The sequence below is a fragment of the Ambystoma mexicanum genome, chromosome 7q (assembly GCF_040938575.1).
Source record: "Ambystoma mexicanum isolate Mex_15411 chromosome 7q, UKY_AmexF1_1, whole genome shotgun sequence".
NCBI lineage: Eukaryota > Metazoa > Chordata > Amphibia > Caudata > Ambystomatidae > Ambystoma > Ambystoma mexicanum.
The window spans coordinates 1,028,926,260-1,028,945,047 of record NC_090941.1 but is presented as its reverse complement, the minus strand read 5'-3'; positions in this window follow the sequence as shown (position 1 = coordinate 1,028,945,047).

The window sequence follows — 18,788 nt, the reverse complement described above, 5'->3', positions numbered from 1 at the left end:
TGATGAGGCGCGGGAAGTGTCTGTCAAAGAGGTGAAGGTTGGCCTGAGGGCCTTGGACAAGGACAGTCCCATTAGAGTAAACATTAATGATGACCTTAGAGGAATGGAAGGATGTCAGGAGGGCGTCCCACTGGGTGCCACCATGAATGGGAGAATAGGAGAAGGGGGAGAGCACAGCGACCATATGAAGGGTCCATAGATCTGGCGAAGGCACGACAAAGAGGATGTCGGTGAGAGTTTCATTTGAGGATGCACTGGTGTCGGTGTCGGCAATGGGGAGGCCTAGGTTGAAGAATGGGATGTCCTTTTTAAACTTCTTCCTCCCAGATTTAGTGAGGAGAGCAGGATATTAAATAGAGAAGAAGTTTGTAAAGATAGGAGAGACAGAGAGCACCATAGAGTAGGCAGGAGAGGAGGGGGGTGCACGGGAGAGGGGAAGACACTAGAGAAGGTCACTGGAGTAGGCAGACAAGACAGTGCAAGGCAAGCGAGTTGAGCAATAGGACAGACGGCGACACACTGGATAAGAGTTTTCAGAATGCGCCGATTTGGGACAGGTGGGAGTACACACCTAAGTTTGGGAATCCCAAAAAAAGGGAGAAAAGGCCTGATTTTTCACAATGGAATTTATTTTAAAAATACTTATACAGTGCATGTAATACCAACATGGAGGGAAGAAAAAGGCCTAGATTGTTGTAAAGGGGAAGGACTGGAGGCCATGATGTGGGGCAGAGGCAGACAACCAAAGATGGAGAAGTATGCTACTCTGGTGGCATGCACTCAGAGCCTTTCAAGTAAAGATTCCCATTTCATCAATGATGGATGTCCTGGCCAGAATAGAGGGAAAAATAAGTTCTCTTGGCGGTGCAAAGCTCGTGGATGGCCCTGGAGTCAAAGATAGGGCACATCAGCAAGGAGCTAAATCTTATAAGGGTGGACATGAAGAAAATGGCAGAGAGACAGAGGGCAACTGATCTCAGAGGCATGGCCACTGAAGAGGAAATACTTGCACTCAAAAAACAGGTTGCCTCTCTAATCCAGACAACAAAGACTTTAGAGGCACGAGCAGAGAATGTGCAGGGAAGCTTAAGGAGGAATCCACTGCGTATAACAGGTCTTCCTGAAGGTGAGAACGGAAGCTCCATGGAGCTGTTAATGGAAACTTGGCTACAAGACAAATTGGGTTCCAAAGGTCTCTCAAGATGATTTGCGGTGGAACGTGCCCATAGAGTACCCACACAGAGGCTGCCACCAGGAGCCAGACCCAGATCGGTGGTAGCTAGGATCTTTAAACATAGTGATCGAGATGAATTACTTCAGATGGCCCGACCGAATGGCCCCATAAGAGTAGCCAATGTCACGGTTCTGACATTTCCAGACTACACAAAACGGGTGCAACAGCAGTGTCAGAACTTTGATTAAATGAAGCGGGTTCTACGAGATAACGGAATCCGTTAAATACTGTTGTACCCAGACATGTTGAAGATTATTCACAGCAATAAGCAATGGCTGTGCAAATCCATCGTAAACAGCATGGGTGTGGTGGGAAAGTGAGGTGAGCTGGTCCACCATCTCCTCTGCGAGACAACAGGGGAGCAAAGCATTGGATCAATGAGCTCTCAGCGGTCGCTCAGGAGCAGAGAGAGAGAGAGAAAAGGGATGCCCAAGTAGCTGAAAGAATTGCAGTGATGGAAGATGGAATTTTGCATATGTCAGACAGTGAAAGTGGTGGAAGAACCGAATCAGAGGGACCTGAAGGAAGAATGGATAAGGAGGACTGACACTGGCGAGAACCTACATTAGGGCAGCGGACACAGGAACTATAACCCATACAATTGAACAGATAATGGGGATTCTTGCTCTGCACAGGGTAGGATTTGGCGGGAGTGCTCCGAATGCAGCTGACCCTTTACTCGTTTCATATTGGATTGGGTGGGACACTGCAATTGTGGGCAGCTCAAGACGCCAAGCCCCTGATGTGGAAGCAAGTGCCTTCCCCTGGTAAAGGGGGGTGGGGGGTGCAGGCAACTGTTAAGCGTCCAGCTTGTAGGCATTGTCACAAAATACCCTCACGTTGAAGTGTATGCACTGGATTGTTTGTGTTATTGGAAAGTTGGGGGAGAATGGAGGAGGTAAGGATGGTGGGGGGGGTACACAGGATTCAGATCCATCCAGTCCAGACATACCAAGACTTGATATCTATCCTAAATAATGTAAAGGGAAGGATGGGAGGGTTACCTGCGAATGGAATTATGGGGCTTCTCACAATATTAACTTGGAATGTTCGGTGGATGGGACAACCTGCCAAGCGGAGGAAAATCCGCGGGTGTTTGAAGAGGTGGGGGATTTATATAGCGTTCCTCACTGCACTGGAACTGGGGAAGATTTAGTCGAGCTGGGGGGAGAGGTATATGGTACCACCTTTTCTTCTTACTCAAGAGCGATTGCAATATGGTTTAGTAGAGAGGTTCCCCTGCAGATTTCCAAATTTATTCAGGGTGAGGAGGGAAGGACTCTCATCCTGTTAGGGGTGCTGGACGGGTGGGAACTGTGCATAGTCAATTCATATACCCCCCACAGTAGACAATGACAACTACGACAACAGGGAGATAATACAGGCAACATGGGGATAATATGGGAGTAGATTTACATTTTTTACTGCACCCTCATTTGCATAGGTCAAATCCCAAGGTTACATATAAGTCACTTTCCTCCAAAACACTGGTTTAGATCTAGCAGAGCTGTGGTGGGAGCACAAAGGGGAAGAGGGTGGGTACTCCTTTTCTCACCCGCACAACACATGTTCACGTATTGATTACATACTGATGGGCAGGGAGCAATTTCAAAATGTTAAGGGGTTCTAATACTTGGGGAAAATAATCTCAGATCACACCCGCTGAGGGCCACCATGACCTGGTGGAGCAGGAGAGGGAGGGTATCCAGTTGGAGACTGAGGGCAGAGGAACTGAAGGACGAGATTTACAAGAGGGCACCATGCCATAGAAGAGTACTTTGCAAGTAACGAGGACTCGTGGAGGATTACGGGATAGTTTGGGAGGCATTCAAAGTAACAATTAGGAGGAACTGCCTGGCCACCATTTATGGGATTCACTCTACATGTGAAGTGACACTAAAGGGGATAGAGAAGCAGATTCAGGTGTTGGAAGGGGAAATGGTGAAAGGGACCTTGTGCAGGGCAGACTTCCTCCAGGAACAAATTCTCTGACAACAGGCACAAGAACGCTTGGGGAAACATGAAAACTCTGTGTAATCAGCCAAGATTCATGGAGAAGGGGACAAAGCCGGGCGTCTTCTGGCCTGGTTTCTCAGATGGGAGGAATCCTGAGGGACCATCACCCAGATTACATCAGAAGGGGGTGTCCTAGTAAAGGGAGGGTATAAATGGAGTCTTTCATGACTACTATGTCTACCTGTATAAAAGCAGGGGACCAGAGGAAACGGAGGACGTTGCAGAAGTGTTAGAACAGGCTACCCTGCCACAGTTGAGCGGAGTAGCAGTGGGAAACATGGAGGAACCGCTGACATAAGGGGAGATCAAAGCAGCAATAGACTGCCTAGGGACAGGTAAAGCATCGGGAGGTTATGGCCTCTCAGCAGAAAACCTTCTTGGATCTGCTGGCTTAAAAGTTAATACGGCTGTATATCTCCACCTTTCAGAAAGGAGAACTCCCAAACTCAATGAAGGAGGCGATCATTGTTGTAAAGTTGAAACCCAGGAAAGACCCGCGACACTGTGAGTCTTATTGGCAATTTCACTGTTGAACTTAGATATGAAAATACTGGTAAATGTGTTAGCCAATATGTTGCTGAAAGAGACTGCACATCTGGTCCATCAGGATCAATGTGGATTTGTGTGGGGGGAGGAACACAAATATGAACTTGCGGAGACTACAACATATAATATAAAGGGTGCAGGACAGGGAAGAGGAACTAGCAGTGGTCTCTCTGGACGAAGTCAATGTTTTTGACTCAATAGAATGAGAATGGCTTTTCCAGGTCCTCACAAAATATGGGCTGGGGCGACCCATGTTAAAGTGGATCTGATTATTATACAAGGATCCACTGGCAAGGGTAAAGACAGGCAGAGAGGTCTCCCCCGGTTGGTGGTTATAAAATGGCACACAACAGGGCTGCCCCCATTGTCCCATCCTGTTCACCTTAACAATGGAACCCTTGGCAAGCATTTTCATGGACCAATTTAAGGGCCTAAGCATATGGATAAATGACCAAACTCATGTAATGATGCACTTCTCTATGTAGAGAACCCACATCTACACATTCCACACATGCTGGAGGTGCTGGACCATCTAGGGAATCTCTCAGGAATTCGTCTTAACATGGAGAAATCAGTGGCCTTCCCATTGGGATCACTCAAGGGGAAGTTGTACGAGGCCTACCAAGGGATGGGATGCATTGGGAAACTGACTCCTTCAGATATCTAGGCATTCAGGTGCATCACATGGTGGCAGACACGCTCCAAAATAACGTCGGCAGAGCTCTCACTGGCTTAGATGACAGAATTGGGTTCTCAAAGAAGTTGCCCTTCTTCCTAAAGTATGGGATAGCGGTATGCAAGATGATCATATTACCCAGGTTTCTGTACCTGTTCACTAACATTCCATATATGATTAGGCCACCCTTCTTCAAAGTACTTGACAGTAGGATTTCGGAATTCCTATGGACCGGGATGTGGACGTTGTAGGGTAGCACTCAAGACACTTTGCAGGAAATATCCAGACGTGGGGCTAGCCCTTCCTGGCGATGAGAATGGAAACAGAATGGGCTCTGAAATTCCAAATGCCCAAGGGCCAGTTCCTGCATTACGCCAAACTGACTAAGGCCCTGGCGACTAGGTGGGGCTCTATACCACAAGAGCACTCATCCACCCCAAACTTGCAGGCATTGTTAACCATAGGTACTGAATGACATGCAGTATCCAGATTTTATGTAGCATTACAAGAAAGTGACTCCCGCCTCCCTGAAGGTGAAGGAGAAATGGGAAAAAGACATGGAGAAGAAATTTGAAGAGAGAACTTTGTTGAAAATCTGTGCACAGTTTAGTGGGGTGTCTAGGAACTCCTGTTTTAAGCTAATACAATTCAAAATGTTACATTGCGTTGACAAGACCCCACAGAAACTGTATAGGTTAAACCCGAATGGTGCGGAGGAGACTCAGCAGGGTTCTGGCATATGGGATGGCAATGCCCAATAATGTGGAACTTCTACCATGCAGTAGTTTTTAAAGTTAATGGCCTAGTTGAGAGGCAGTTTGAATGCACCCCCAGGATCTGTATGCTGGGGGTCATACCCGGGTGAAAAAGAACTACAAACAGGATTGCCTCCTTTTTGCATTTACTAGCGAGATGTCAGGTAGCTATTTCCTGGAAGTCCCCTAAATGTCCCTTACTGTGCCAATGGATACATGATTCACTGAGGTGGGTGGTGGCAGAAAAAAATAGTAGTGCATGAGCAAAGAAGGGAAGAGGAGGGTGTTAGGGAGAATTCTCTGTAAAGGCTAATTTCCCAAGCCTAGTGAGTCCCCCAGCAGCTTTGCTGGATTTTTGGGGTTTATTTCTTTCTCCTGCTAAGAGTGAGACTCTTTTACTCCCACTCTTAGACATTATTTGAGGTGTTCCTTTGTCTTTCCATGTGTTTTATGGGCTATGGGGTCTTTTACTCCATAGGGTCTCATGTGATTTTGATGTGGGTTACACAGCATCTTCCGTGCCGTTACCCAGGGGTGTCGTAGCGACCACCCAACATAGACTCCATACCCTGGGACTGACTACTGTCTTCCAGGGCATGTAAAGTCACCATTGGCTTTACTAGTCCCAAATTATGAACAGAAACCAGTACAAACCATCATATTGTGGACATACTGGTCGGGGCAATTCGATTGCCCCGGGGTCTGTTGTTCGAGGGGGCACGTCTCCATCCCCCCTGATCGAGTTTTGGCTGGTGGCAGTGGATACTACTTTTTATATTCAACCGCGAATATATCTCTATGGGATTTTCCCATTGTTTGAGGCTACCAACTTTAATTATTTAATTCCTATAGCCTCGAACATACCGCCGGTTTATTTATTTAATATTAATTCACCGGTTGGTATTTTTTGCCAGAACTCGATTCTAAAATGGCGTTTGTGTTCTCTTCTGTGACTCCAACCCAAGTCGAGCCCTTTGTTCCACTTTTTGGCGGGCTTCTCCACAGAAGCCTCCAAAAGTGGTGCCACTCTGTCTGGGTACCACAGGGGGAGTGGGAGGGAGTTTAGGCACCCTGGACTGAGTTGCCTTGGCAACTCAAGTCGCACTCTTGTGTGATTGGCCCAAGTGGTGAGCCGGCCGGCTCACCACTTAGCATGTTTGATTGACAGCTAGGCTGAATGAATGGGGGTTTGCTGCATAAAAGCAGGGCTTTGGGGACTGGAACTTCAGAAGTCGCCACAAGACCTAAGAACCCGAAGAGGGAGAAGCTGAGCCGACCTGCAACGACGACACCACCGGTGGATCCCTGCTGAACCGTCTCACCACTTTTTCCGACGTCAGAGGAGATCTCCAGTCCGGAGAGTCTTCTTCCTTTGACTGGTGGGGATAACCAGTTTTGCCTTCTTTTCACCTTCCTGGAGCATCTCGTGGCCGCCTGCCCGTGCCAAGCACCCCGGCAACCGGAATACCATGGCTTACCACTACCGCGAAGAGAAGGGTAGTACCTTTTAACCGAAGAACTCCGCGGCTGGTTTCTTCCCTGGCAGTGCAACGACCTTCATCTTTCCTCCATGGCGAGACCTCCTCTTTCTCTGGACGAAACACCGACTTGCACCCGCTGCCAGGAACAACTGCCCCCGCTGGAGCTTCCTTCACACTTAAGGTACTGTGTCCCGCCTGGCTTCCCTTGCGACTGATCGTTCGGGGTGTCAGTAAAGCCTCGACTTTCTAACCTGGGCTGGCCTGGGACAACATAAGCTAACTTTTCCTGACTTTAATTTCATTCTTTGTGTGCGAACTATCTACAAGACTCTTTGGGCATAACCCCACTGTGTGAACCTGGACCCCTTCTGCTTGCTCTCTCCAAGTGTGGGCCTTGCAATTGACTTCCTTGCTCTCCAGTAGAACTCTGCCTATCCTGCCTGACTGTGGTTCTTTTAAAAAGTATTGAAATTTGTGTGCTTCCATAACTCTGCCTTTTTCCCTCCCTTTTTAGTAACTTATTAGAGTGCCATCTTATGTTAAGCGCTCTCCTCTTTCTGAAAATAAGTGGTGTTTCTCATTAAGACTTGTCTAATAAGTAATTAGGGTTGTATATATATAATAGTGACTGTGTGCTGAATTTACTTTTCTCTTTGTGCTAGTGTAATTTACAAGTGTGTCCTTAAAATAAATAACTATATACTTTTACACCAACGCTCTGGTCAGTGTTTGCTTGTGCTACTGTATCCCTGTACCTATTGTGTATACTCTATATACTGCCTAACTCTTCTTGAGGTAAGTCTGACTACTCAGCCACAGCTACCAAGTGAATCTGTGTGGTACAGACGGCTACCAAGTGGGTTTACTGCCAAACACCTGTAGTCTTAAGTCTTTTGCAGTGGTCCCTAAGGGAACTGCACAGGTTTCTGCCTAACAGAGGGAAATGACCTAAGAGTTAGATTGGGGCACACTTCTCAATGATCTGCAAACTTCCCCCTATGATCTTCCACCTTGAAGAAGTGAGTGGGGAACGGTCCTAAGAAGAAAACCAAACAACAAGAGGGGGCCCGTAGTGGCCGAGAAGCTTCAGGGCATGAAGAGACTGGGAGATGACCGCACTTAATGGTTGCATACTCGATATGTCTAATGCGTGGGTGTGGTTGGAAGGGGGGGGCATTAGGGACATGGACGTTTGGTTGTTTATTTATGTTCCATGGATTGTCTCTCTGTTGTGAAAAAAGCAATAAATAAACATGGGGGAAAAAGTAACTCATCTTTCTCCTGGCTTCCAGCACCATCCGTCCCCTCTCCTTCTCTTTCACGCTGACCTTCTTGTTTGTTTGTTTGTTTGTTTATTTTATTTGTAGAGCGCACCTGACCGGTAGTTATCTGGGCGCTAGTGGTAAGGAAATTGGTTACAAGTTGCAGATCTTTACAAGCATACATACGTCACATAATACATGTTACAATCATATAGCGTTTATTATTGAACTCATGACTCTGGCGCTCTGTAAGAATTTCTTCACTTTTAATAACCAATTCTACCTGCAAACCAAGGGCACCGCCATTGGCGCAAACTTCGCCCCAAGCATGGCCATCCTACATATGGCAGCCTTTGAGAAAAAACACATTGCGAGTGCAGACAACCCATGGCAAGCACATATAAAATGGTGGCGTTGATTTATCCACGAACTCATCTTCATATGGGAAGGAAGTGAAACAGAACTGAGAACCTTTTTTCTGTGGCTGAACAACTGTGACCCAGATATCCAGTGCACAATGGAACACAACAGGGAAGCTATATACTTTCTGGATTTAAAAATTAGCCACCTGGATGGTAAACTCATGTGTAACTTGTTTAGGAATCCCACAGACCGAAACACACTGTTACACTTCACCAGCGACCACCCCATGCATATGAAAGAAAATTAGCCATATGGGCAATTTCTGCGTTTGCGCAGAAATTGCACTCGACTGGAGGATTTCTACAGCAATGCGGCTGACCTAGGGGAGAGACTCAAAAACAGAGGATACCCAAGAAAACTCATAACGACATCCAAAAAGCGGGTAAGGTTAATGTGTCGTGAGTTGATCTTAGATCCATGGGAGAGCCGAAGAGAAGAACAAGAGAATAGACTAACGTGTGTACTCACACATGGTCCGCATACATTTGCCATCAAAAACATAATTCGGAAGTACTGGCCTCTGGCAAAACTCAACCTCCCGGAGGAGAATGGATCGCGCTTTGCATTCAAGAGATCCCGCAACATTCGCACATTTTTGGTACATTCCACTTTCACCAGGGCAACTCCACGAGGAGGACCGTGGAACCGTGGACCACTAACAGGGCACATCCCATGCGGCTCCTGAGTAGCATGCAAATATACAAAAAAGATGCAAAGCTTTACCTTCGGTAATAAGACCTGGGTACTCCAGCATTTTAGCAATTGCAAGTCCACACAAGTAGTGTACTGTATCGAGTGCCCCTGTGGCCTGCGATATGTAGGGCGGACTAAGCGTAGCGTCAATACCCGCATCTCTGAACACAGATCGAGAATCCGCTGTAAAAATGAAACATCACCTTTGGTCCAACATTACATGCAGATGAGACCCACACCTGATGACCTTCTATGGTGGATACTTGAGAAAGTCAAATCTAGTCCAGGAACACAACAGCATTTATTGAGACTGGAGAGCCACTGGATTCATAGATTGGACAGCATGGACAACGGGCTCAATGAGCAGTACACACCACTCGAGATATAACAAGCATTACTAGTTCTTCGTTTTGAGCCAGCCTTCTTTCAGCTGCGCACCCCAACAGCTGACACAGGAGCACTGGTCTCCCCGAATATACCATCATGAGGCCACTCCCTCTGCTCACACAGAAGACCTGCCATTTAGCTCAGTATGTCAGTCTACTCAAATACACTTGTCCTAGTATCATCTAGGCAACTATGCGGAGCCCCTTTCACTTAGCGCCGACACCCTCAGCGGGGTGGCCCGGCGGCAGCCATTTTGTGCTTAATTGCCCCCCCACCCCCAGTCGCCCATTCAGACTCCCACACTCCTTCATGGCTAACCTCCTCCCACGGAGCCCCCCTCCTTACGTCCCAAATGAGAGGCATGACCAGTTGGATGAGTGGGAGAAAAATTGCCACAGCAAACTTTATTACATTCATAAAGTCAGGAGTTAGCTTACAGGTGTTCCGTTTTAACTCAGGATTCTGCGCTGAGACAATGCAACTTTCCCCCCCCCCGCCCCTTCGGGTCCTTTAAGGACCCGACCCAGGCGCCCAGCCCCTTCCTCATCAGTCCCTCTCTACCCTTTGGCCATTTCACATTACACATTTCACATTTACATTTTTTACTTTTACTTCACTTTCCCCCTCACCATTTACGTGCAATTTTTTCTTCCATGTCTTACATTAATCTTTCTTTTCTTTCCGCTTCGGCTCCTTCTAAAGGATGCGTTCCGGTCTCCTTTCCCCTTTTTCCCTCCCTTACCCCTGGATTCCAAAACCCCTTTCCCCTGGTGGGTTTGTTGATCTTTGTTAAACTTCTCTCCCCCAAAAGGTCTTCCCTTAGCCCGTCCTGCTAGGGAGCCCCCCTCCCCCTTCCGCCAAGACCCTGGGCTGCCCTAGCTCTCCCCGCCTGGATTGTCCCCTCCCCTCCGGCCCCTCTTCCCCATAGCACCCTCCTGTTCACGAGAGCCCCATCCATCCCGCGCTATCAAACCCCCCGAGCTCAACCACCTTCTTATCCCCACCGTCTTTCCCTGCCTTTCGCTAAAGAGGGGTCCTCCCCAACTATCCCCCCTGCTCCTCCTGGCCCCTACCCCCCGCATTCCAAGGCCCCCGCCTCCCAAGTGTTTCTTTTGGCTCAACTGGAGCTGCCACTCACGAGTGCCCCCCATCTCTTGAAACCCCCCCCCCCTTCCCCTCAGTTTCCAAACTACTTGCCGGAGCCCCGTTTACTGTGAATTCTTTCTATTCCCCCCCACCCCCGTTTGCTGACTTCATTGTTGCTCTCCATTTTTTGTTTCCAACGATGCACTTCCCATTCCCCCGCCCACTTTTGGAGTTGGAAGGTCTTCCAAGCCCCCTATCCCTCCCCATTAACATGGGCCTCCCCTGAGTCTAATACTCCTGGGCGCCGTTCATAATAAACTAATGGCTGTGCAGTTCCCCTTGTGGTATCCGCCAGTGCTTTCTAACGGGAACACCAGGTAACATCCGCTGGGCTTGTCTGCAAGAAAAACAACATAATTTATTACATAGTGCAAGGGTGGGCGGGAGGGCAATTTCAGCTGTTGGTAGCCACGGAAGAGGCCCAACTGGGTTCCCCGGGCTTTTTTATAGCGCCCAGGCTGCGGCGCGCGGGCCCGCGCGCTAGAGTGGCATCATTGCCCCGCCCCCCCCCCAAGGTGGGGGATGCTGCCTCCACGGCACCTCCCCCACCCCCTCGACTCCCCTTCCCGCCGGGCCGCCTGAGTGAATCGTCACTAAGGGGGGCCCCCGCCGAGGGGCCCTCCGTTGTAGGGCGCGGGAGCCCGTCGTAGCGCCGACACCCTCAGCGGGGTGGCCCGGCGGCAGCCATCTTGTGCTTAATTGCCCCCCCACCCCCAGTCGCCCATTCAGACTCCCACACTCCTTCATGGCTAACCTCCTCCCACGGAGCCCCCCTCCTTACGTCCCAAATGAGAGGCATGACCAGTTGGATGAGTGGGAGAAAAATTGCCACAGCAAACTTTATTACATTCATAAAGTCAGGAGTTAGCTTACAGGTGTTCCGTTTTAACTCAGGATTCTGCGCTGAGACAATGCAACTTTCCCCCCCCGCCCCTTCGGGTCCTTTAAGGACCCGACCCAGGCGCCCAGCCCCTTCCTCAGCAGTCCCTCTCTACCCTTTGGCCATTTCACATTACACATTTCACATTTACATTTTTTACTTTTACTTCACTTTCCCCCTCACCATTTACGTGCAATTTTTTCTTCCATGTCTTACATTAATCTTTCTTTTCTTTCCGCTTCGGCTCCTTCTAAAGGATGCGTTCCGGTCTCCTTTCCCCTTTTTCCCTCCCTTACCCCTGGATTCCAAAACCCCTTTCCCCTGGTGGGTTTGTTGATCTTTGTTAAACTTCTCTCCCCCAAAAGGTCTTCCCTTAGCCCGTCCTGCTAGGGAGCCCCCCTCCCCCTTCCGCCAAGACCCTGGGCTGCCCTAGCTCTCCCCGCCTGGATTGTCCCCTCCCCTCCGGCCCCTCTTCCCCATAGCACCCTCCTGTTCACGAGAGCCCCATCCATCCCGCGCTATCAAACCCCCCGAGCTCAACCACCTTCTTATCCCCACCGTCTTTCCCTGCCTTTCGCTAAAGAGGGGTCCTCCCCAACTATCCCCCCTGCTCCTCCTGGGCCCTACCCCCCGCATTCCAAGGCCCCCCCCTCCCAAGTGTTTCTTTTGGCTCAACTGGAGCTGCCACTCACGAGTGCCCCCCATCTCTTGAAACCCCCCCCTTTCCCCTCAGTTTCCAAACTACTTGCCGGAGCCCCGTTTACTGTGAATTCTTTCTATTCCCCCCCACCCCCGTTTGCTGACTTCATTGTTGCTCTCCATTTTTTGTTTCCAACGATGCACTTCCCATTCCCCCGCCCACTTTTGGAGTTGGAAGGTCTTCCAAGCCCCCTATCCCTCCCCATTAACATGGGCCTCCCCTGAGTCTAATACTCCTGGGCGCCGTTCATAATAAACTAATGGCTGTGCAGTTCCCCTTGTGGTATCCGCCAGTGCTTTCTAACGGGAACACCAGGTAACATCCGCTGGGCTTGACTGCAAGAGACCTGTCGCTACGACCGGTGTCTCAGCCATGACTCACAGCGGGTCACCGGCCGCAGTGAGTTCCCCCTCATGCACCTGGTCGCCTGTGACACCCCCATTACCCTGCCATAACATTTACTCCCAAACATTCCATTCGTAACAGACAACCTGGCCCTCCGGATTGAACCAGTGGCGTGCTGAATTGTGGCGCAGCCTTCCCTGGCGGCGTGCTTCCGGTTTGCTTGATCTTGTTCCGTACTCCATTGCAGGAGGGCCAACTGACCTGGCAGTGGCGTGCCGAAATGAGGTCTTCCCTTGACCGTTCCGTCCCGCCGTCTTAGCGGAGGCCCCCCCCATTGGGGAGGGGGCGTTTCGGGCCAACTAACGGCCTTTCTTAGTTGGTAGTGCCTAAATAGACACCTTCTCTCCCCCCCCCCTTAGGCCTCTGCCAGTGGTTTATTTGCAACCCAACCCTTCCAAAGCATCCTTCCAGTTAGCCAGCATCACCATCACCCCCACCTCAGATAAGTGCACTTTATCTTCCCCAAAGCAACCCGGAGTTTTCAAACTAATCAAGGCATGTTTGACCCAGCCCAGGCCCCTGCTGATCAGGAATTTTCCCATTTTTGCATTCAGTTTTTTTTTTTTTTTTTTTCTAGATTCCTCGACGCCCCTTTGCGAATGCGCCCCCCTCCAAGCCTGCCTTGGTACTATCTCTGACCATGCCAATTCCGTGCCCCGGAAGCTGTTCCCCATCTGAGTGAGCCCGGCCCTCATTCCCGCCAATAGCCCCCTTCTCCCCCTTGCCACCAGGTCGTTTCCCCCCAAGTGGATCACTATTATGTCAGGGCGGCCATGCTGCCCCCGGCCATCATCCAGCACCCCCCACAACTCGTCCCATCTCATCCCTCCTTTCGCTAACCAACAAATTCGGGTCCGCACAAAACCCATATGTAAATCATTGTACTCCTTCTCCGCGCCCCTTGCTGCCCGGGCCACAAACGAGTGTCCGATGACCCACACCATGTTGCGATCTGTGGAGAAATTAATGTTGTGGGTTGGTGAGTTGTCCCATTCCTTGCACATCCCCTGGCTTCTTTGGCCGCCCTCCCCCGCCCCCTCCCCCCTAAGGCCCTCTGCCCTTATACCCATTCAGGCCTTATGTAGAGTTTGTACTTGTCCGAATCCCACCTCCCAATTCTCTTTATGTTCTCCCCACCCATCCCTTCTTGGAAGGCTGTCGTGGCCGCCCCTATTCGGAACGAGTGGGGCGTGTAGTGCCCATTGATCCCTTTGATGTCGGCTAGGACCGAAGCCATAACCTTCCGGAATTGGAACTGCGTAAGGGGGGAGCCATCCTCATGTATGAACAAGTACCCTGGGCCCCTTTTCCTGGCCTCCAAAAATGCACTCATGGTCATGACAGGGCAATATTCTCCTGTCCCCAGACATCCCAGTACCAGGTTTCTTCCTAAGCCCCTCTGATCCGTCTTAGATCTCCTTATCTTCACCCTCAGAGATCCCTCTGAGATGCTTATGTCTCCCCTTTGCAATGCCTTGCATTCCTGATCGTGCTTGGAGCGGGCGATCAATTCACTAGGGCGCAGGGCCCCGAAGAATGCTAGCGTGAAGCATGCCTTGAACAGGGTGCGCTCATAAGGGGAGTAGCATATTCGGTTGACCCGGGTGAGCATCATTTTCAACAGTTCAAAATGGATAGGTCGCCTGTCGTCCTTGCTGGGGGGCGCCTCCCTGTCCCATCCTCTCAAAGCTGCCCTGACTAGGAAGCCCTTGGTCGGGTCGCTGCGGCCTGCTAACTGGCTGTGGAAAGCGACCGCGCATAAGTGCCCTGCGAGCCATGATTTGGACTTGTTGTTCCCCTTGGCCCATAGTATAAATTGTTGTACCCTGGCTTCACCGTGCTCCTGGTCACTGTCCCCCGTGATTTCCAAAAAGGTCTTGAAACCCCTGCTGTATCTGTCCCTTGACCCCCCCGAAAGTGCCCTGGCTGCCAATGCCCTCATACCCGTCTCCAGGACACTAGGCTCCACCACTCGCTGTTGAACGGTACCATGTCCTTGTTCGCCCCTGGAAGAGCTTTGCGGAATCGACCCATCTGCGAACGAGAAAGTGCATCCGCAGCAGTGTTAGAGACACCCGGGATGTGCCGTGCCCCCATCTCTGTGTTAATGCTCAGGCTTATCCTCACCAGGTGGCGCAGCAGGCTCAGGGTTGCTGGGCAATATGCCACCTGTGTATTTATACCCACCACCACTGCCATATTATCAGACCAAACAGTTAAACGTTTGTTGGCTAGTTCTCTGGGCCAGAGGTGCAATGCCACTATAATGGGAAACAATTCAAGCACGTTGATGTTTCTGCACCATCCCTTTTTGCTCCAGGCGCTAGGCCAGTCTGCCCTGCACCATTGCGCACCCAGAATCACCCCAAACCCGTGCCTGCCACTTGCGTCTGTGAATAGCTGAAGCTCATTAAGCGTAACCCAGGGGGCTCTCCACAAGCGTACCCCATTGAAGTCTGCCAGGAAGCCCTTCCACATGCGCAAGTCGTCCCTTATACCGGCGCCCAAGCGTATCATGTGCCAACCTTTGGAGCCCCGCCCTGCAGCTGCCGTTAACCGCCTTGCAAACACCCGCCCGGCCGGGATGACCCTACCCGCAAAATTCAACCTACCAATCAGTGACTCAATAACTTTCAACGAGGCCCTGTGGCTACTCAACACTCTGTCTATGTGGGCAATGCATTCCGCTACCTTCTCTTGAGGCAGCCTGCATAGACCTTCGGTTGTGTCAATCTCAATGCCCAGGTAGGTTAAGCGGGTGCAGGGGCCCTCCGTCTTCCCTGCTGCCAGCGGTACCCCTAATTCAGTGGCTAAACCGATGAATTTGTTCAGTAATGAGCTGCAAGTGTCCGTGCCCCGTTTCCCAATGAACAAAAAATCGTCCAAATAATGGGTTTTGACCCCCCTGTTCTCCACCTCATGTAATGCCCATTCCAGGAATGTACTGAATGTTTCGAAGTAGGCACACGATATGCTGCAGCCCATCGGCATGCATTTGTCCACATAAATGCCTCCTTCAAACTGAAACCCCAACAGGTGAAAACTTCGCCCCTCCTACCCACGCCCGCCGGAGCACCCCTCTCCTGCCAGCGAGAGAGGGGGATCAGGCTTGCTCACCCTACCTTCGCCATGGTTTGCCCGCGCTCTAGGCCATTGCGCTACTGAAGTGTGGTTGCTGCACCTTCATGAGGTCGTCTACTAAGTGGTACGTGCTAGAACCCAGCAGTTTCTATTAGGGCCCCCGGATTACTCCTGTGTTGCTAGTGTCGTTTTGCTTCCAAAAACCTGGGTGCTCTGTGCTTGGATGCATAGCCGCAGGAACCTAACTGGGCCATTGTACACTTTCCCCAACTTGGGATGACAACTGGCTTGCAAGACATGCCTCACCGCCGCAGGGACCTAAATGGGCCGTTGGACACCTTCCCCAACTAGGGGTGATACTAGATTAAAATTAGCGTATATGAATCGTGCCTCCTGTAGCAGCGAGGGAAGGTAAGGGTGGGAGCCGTTAGGAGGTAGAGCAGGGAATGTTGGGTAATGCACCTTACCAATAGCCGATGGTGGTCCCTCATTTAGCGATTAACAGCGCACCTACTTAAATTACTTTGTGGCAAACTATTGCCTGTGATATGCAGCTGCACTCCGATCACCATTGGTCCCTCAGCTGGGTTCGTTACCCCTAGAGCCGCCAAGTTTCGTTTGCGGTGGCCCCCCACACCTTCTTCTATAACAGTGCATCCATAAATCGTCATTGTAATAAACGTTCCAAACAAAGCATCCTCAATCGATGCAAAATCTTCAGATATGCCTGCAGCTATGTTACGCGCAGACCAGCCGGGATCACACGCGTTGCGTCGCCTCGATTGGTGTGCTGCTTCATATATGCCTCCCCTTGGCGATGGTGGGCTTTGTTACTGTGGACCTAACGGCATTGGTTAATACAGACCCCACAGTGCCTCAGTCAGTCAGCCTGGCCATCCTTCTACACTCAATACATTGCAATCCCCCCTCCCCCTCGGCAAGAACCAATTATCGTTCCACACTGGTGCCCCTTGATCCTCCTGAAGCCCCGTCCGCCCCCCTTCCTTTCTTTGGCCCCTCTGTCGGGATTACCCCGTTTCCCTTCCGAGCCCCCTGCCCTCCCCAACCTGCCTTCCAACGTGACACGGCATGCAGAGCCTGGTATGGCAACCCTTCTTGCCCCCTTTTAAGCATGCCAATACTCGAGTCGCACTGCCCCAAACCTCAACCTCGCCAATGCAGCACACACAACCGCCCACCCCCCGCCAACAAGTTAAGCATGAGAGGATGCATATTACTAGCTCGACACTACCACCGAAGGAAAACGTCCTTAACAGTATTGACATGTGGCGACTCATAACCGCTCGCACCAACGCCGCGTAGCAAAATGAATTAAACGCCACCCAGGACCCTGCGGGAACGCACTTATATCCCATGCTATTCCCCTTTTAGTCTGCAAACTAGCGCGCGGTTTCGCATCGCCCATAGCCAGTATTCGCAGTGCGCCCAGGCGCAATATCCTAACTCTGACCCACCTTCCAACAACGAAAACACCGTCCGCCAAGTTCATACATGTGGCGGCCAAAGCACCGCACGCCCCGTAGCCACTTGTGCTCCAACCCCGTCGGCCATGCCTGGGAAACCAATCCACTAACCCCCAGCGCGATGCTCACAACCCCCACAGCCTTACGTGGACCCCACGTTCCAAACTCCCGCCCCTCCCTCATCCTGCACCACACACCCACATTTGGTGTTTTAATTACATAATAATATTAACAGTGCCCTCCCAGCGCACGGAGCAGTAATGCAATTTCCTCCCTGTAAACATTGAATATGCGAGCGTTAGTTAACCCTGTACTGCAGCCCCTTTGAACCAGCGCGATCCCAACTGTTAGCGCTGGGGGGAAAATATTTCGATTAACTCGGGGACTCGAACCGGAGCTCCGGAGAAGAAAACCGTAAATTAATACCCTACCTGCGCTAGCAGGCTCAGCCTGTAAATGCGAGCGCTCTATTCGCTGTGCCACCAGACCGGCTCGGGTGGAGCCAACCTTTAAAGGCCTAAGCTCTCGGGCCACAACAAACGACACTACCGAAAGATACAGGCCCTACATGGGCGCGAGACGCTTTGGACGAACCTTGCATTTTTTTCCAGAACAAACGCATGGCGCGGCGGCCATTATTACCTCTCCATCGACCAAACGTAACGGAGATCGAGCCCCTGCAAATTTCCGCCCACAATGTATATTTGCTAAACGCCTCGAAATTAAAAAGACATATTTAAGGTCCGGCCGAGACTCGAACCTGCGTTAGCCGTAACTGCAAGCGCTCTACCTGCTGCGCCACATGGCCAGCCTGGACTAGAGCCAAAATTCCCTACGCCTTAGCTCTCGGGCCTCAGCAACCTAACAACCAAACGATGCCCGTAAACGGCTACAAAAGCTTTCCCCCGTGACTGTCTCATAATAACAACAAGCACATGCACGGCGGACATGAATACAAACCACACATATACCCTCATAGTGTTTGCGCTCATGGGAGGCATGGACCGAATAAAGGGGAGGCATATTTCAACATCTGACAAAAACGGGGGGGCAGGCATATTGTGACGTTTGAAATCAATCATTGTCTCCGGTAGCTACCTTGAACCCGCAGGCTCCCATACTGTAGATGGAAGCGCAACCATTACTCCGATGCAATCCCCCTTGACCGTTAAGTATCATACCTGGCCCTCGCGGCGGCCAAAGAGAAACATACAGAAACCAAATATCGGAATAGATGGATTATCCCTTGCACGAGAACCGGTGCATCAACCTTCGCTACTAACGCGCGCGAGCACCGCCTCAGAACCTTGGGCCCCCACATGCTTAGGCCCGACCGTGCGCCCCACCCCCCGCCCCACAATACAAATTCTTGAGTCTCCCTCGGCCCCTACCTACTGTCTCTCCCTTCTGCCGCCGACCGTCCTTCGAACTGGAAATGCCAAACCCCCGACACAGGAACCACCGGACTGGACACCACTGGACTGGACACCGCAATCTTGAACGACGCTGGAAACCTCCTCGCCTCACACCGCAGCAACGCAATTTCAGCTGTTGGTAGCCACGGAAGAGGCCCAACTGGGTTCCCCAGGCTTTTTTATAGCGCCCAGGCTGCGGCGCGC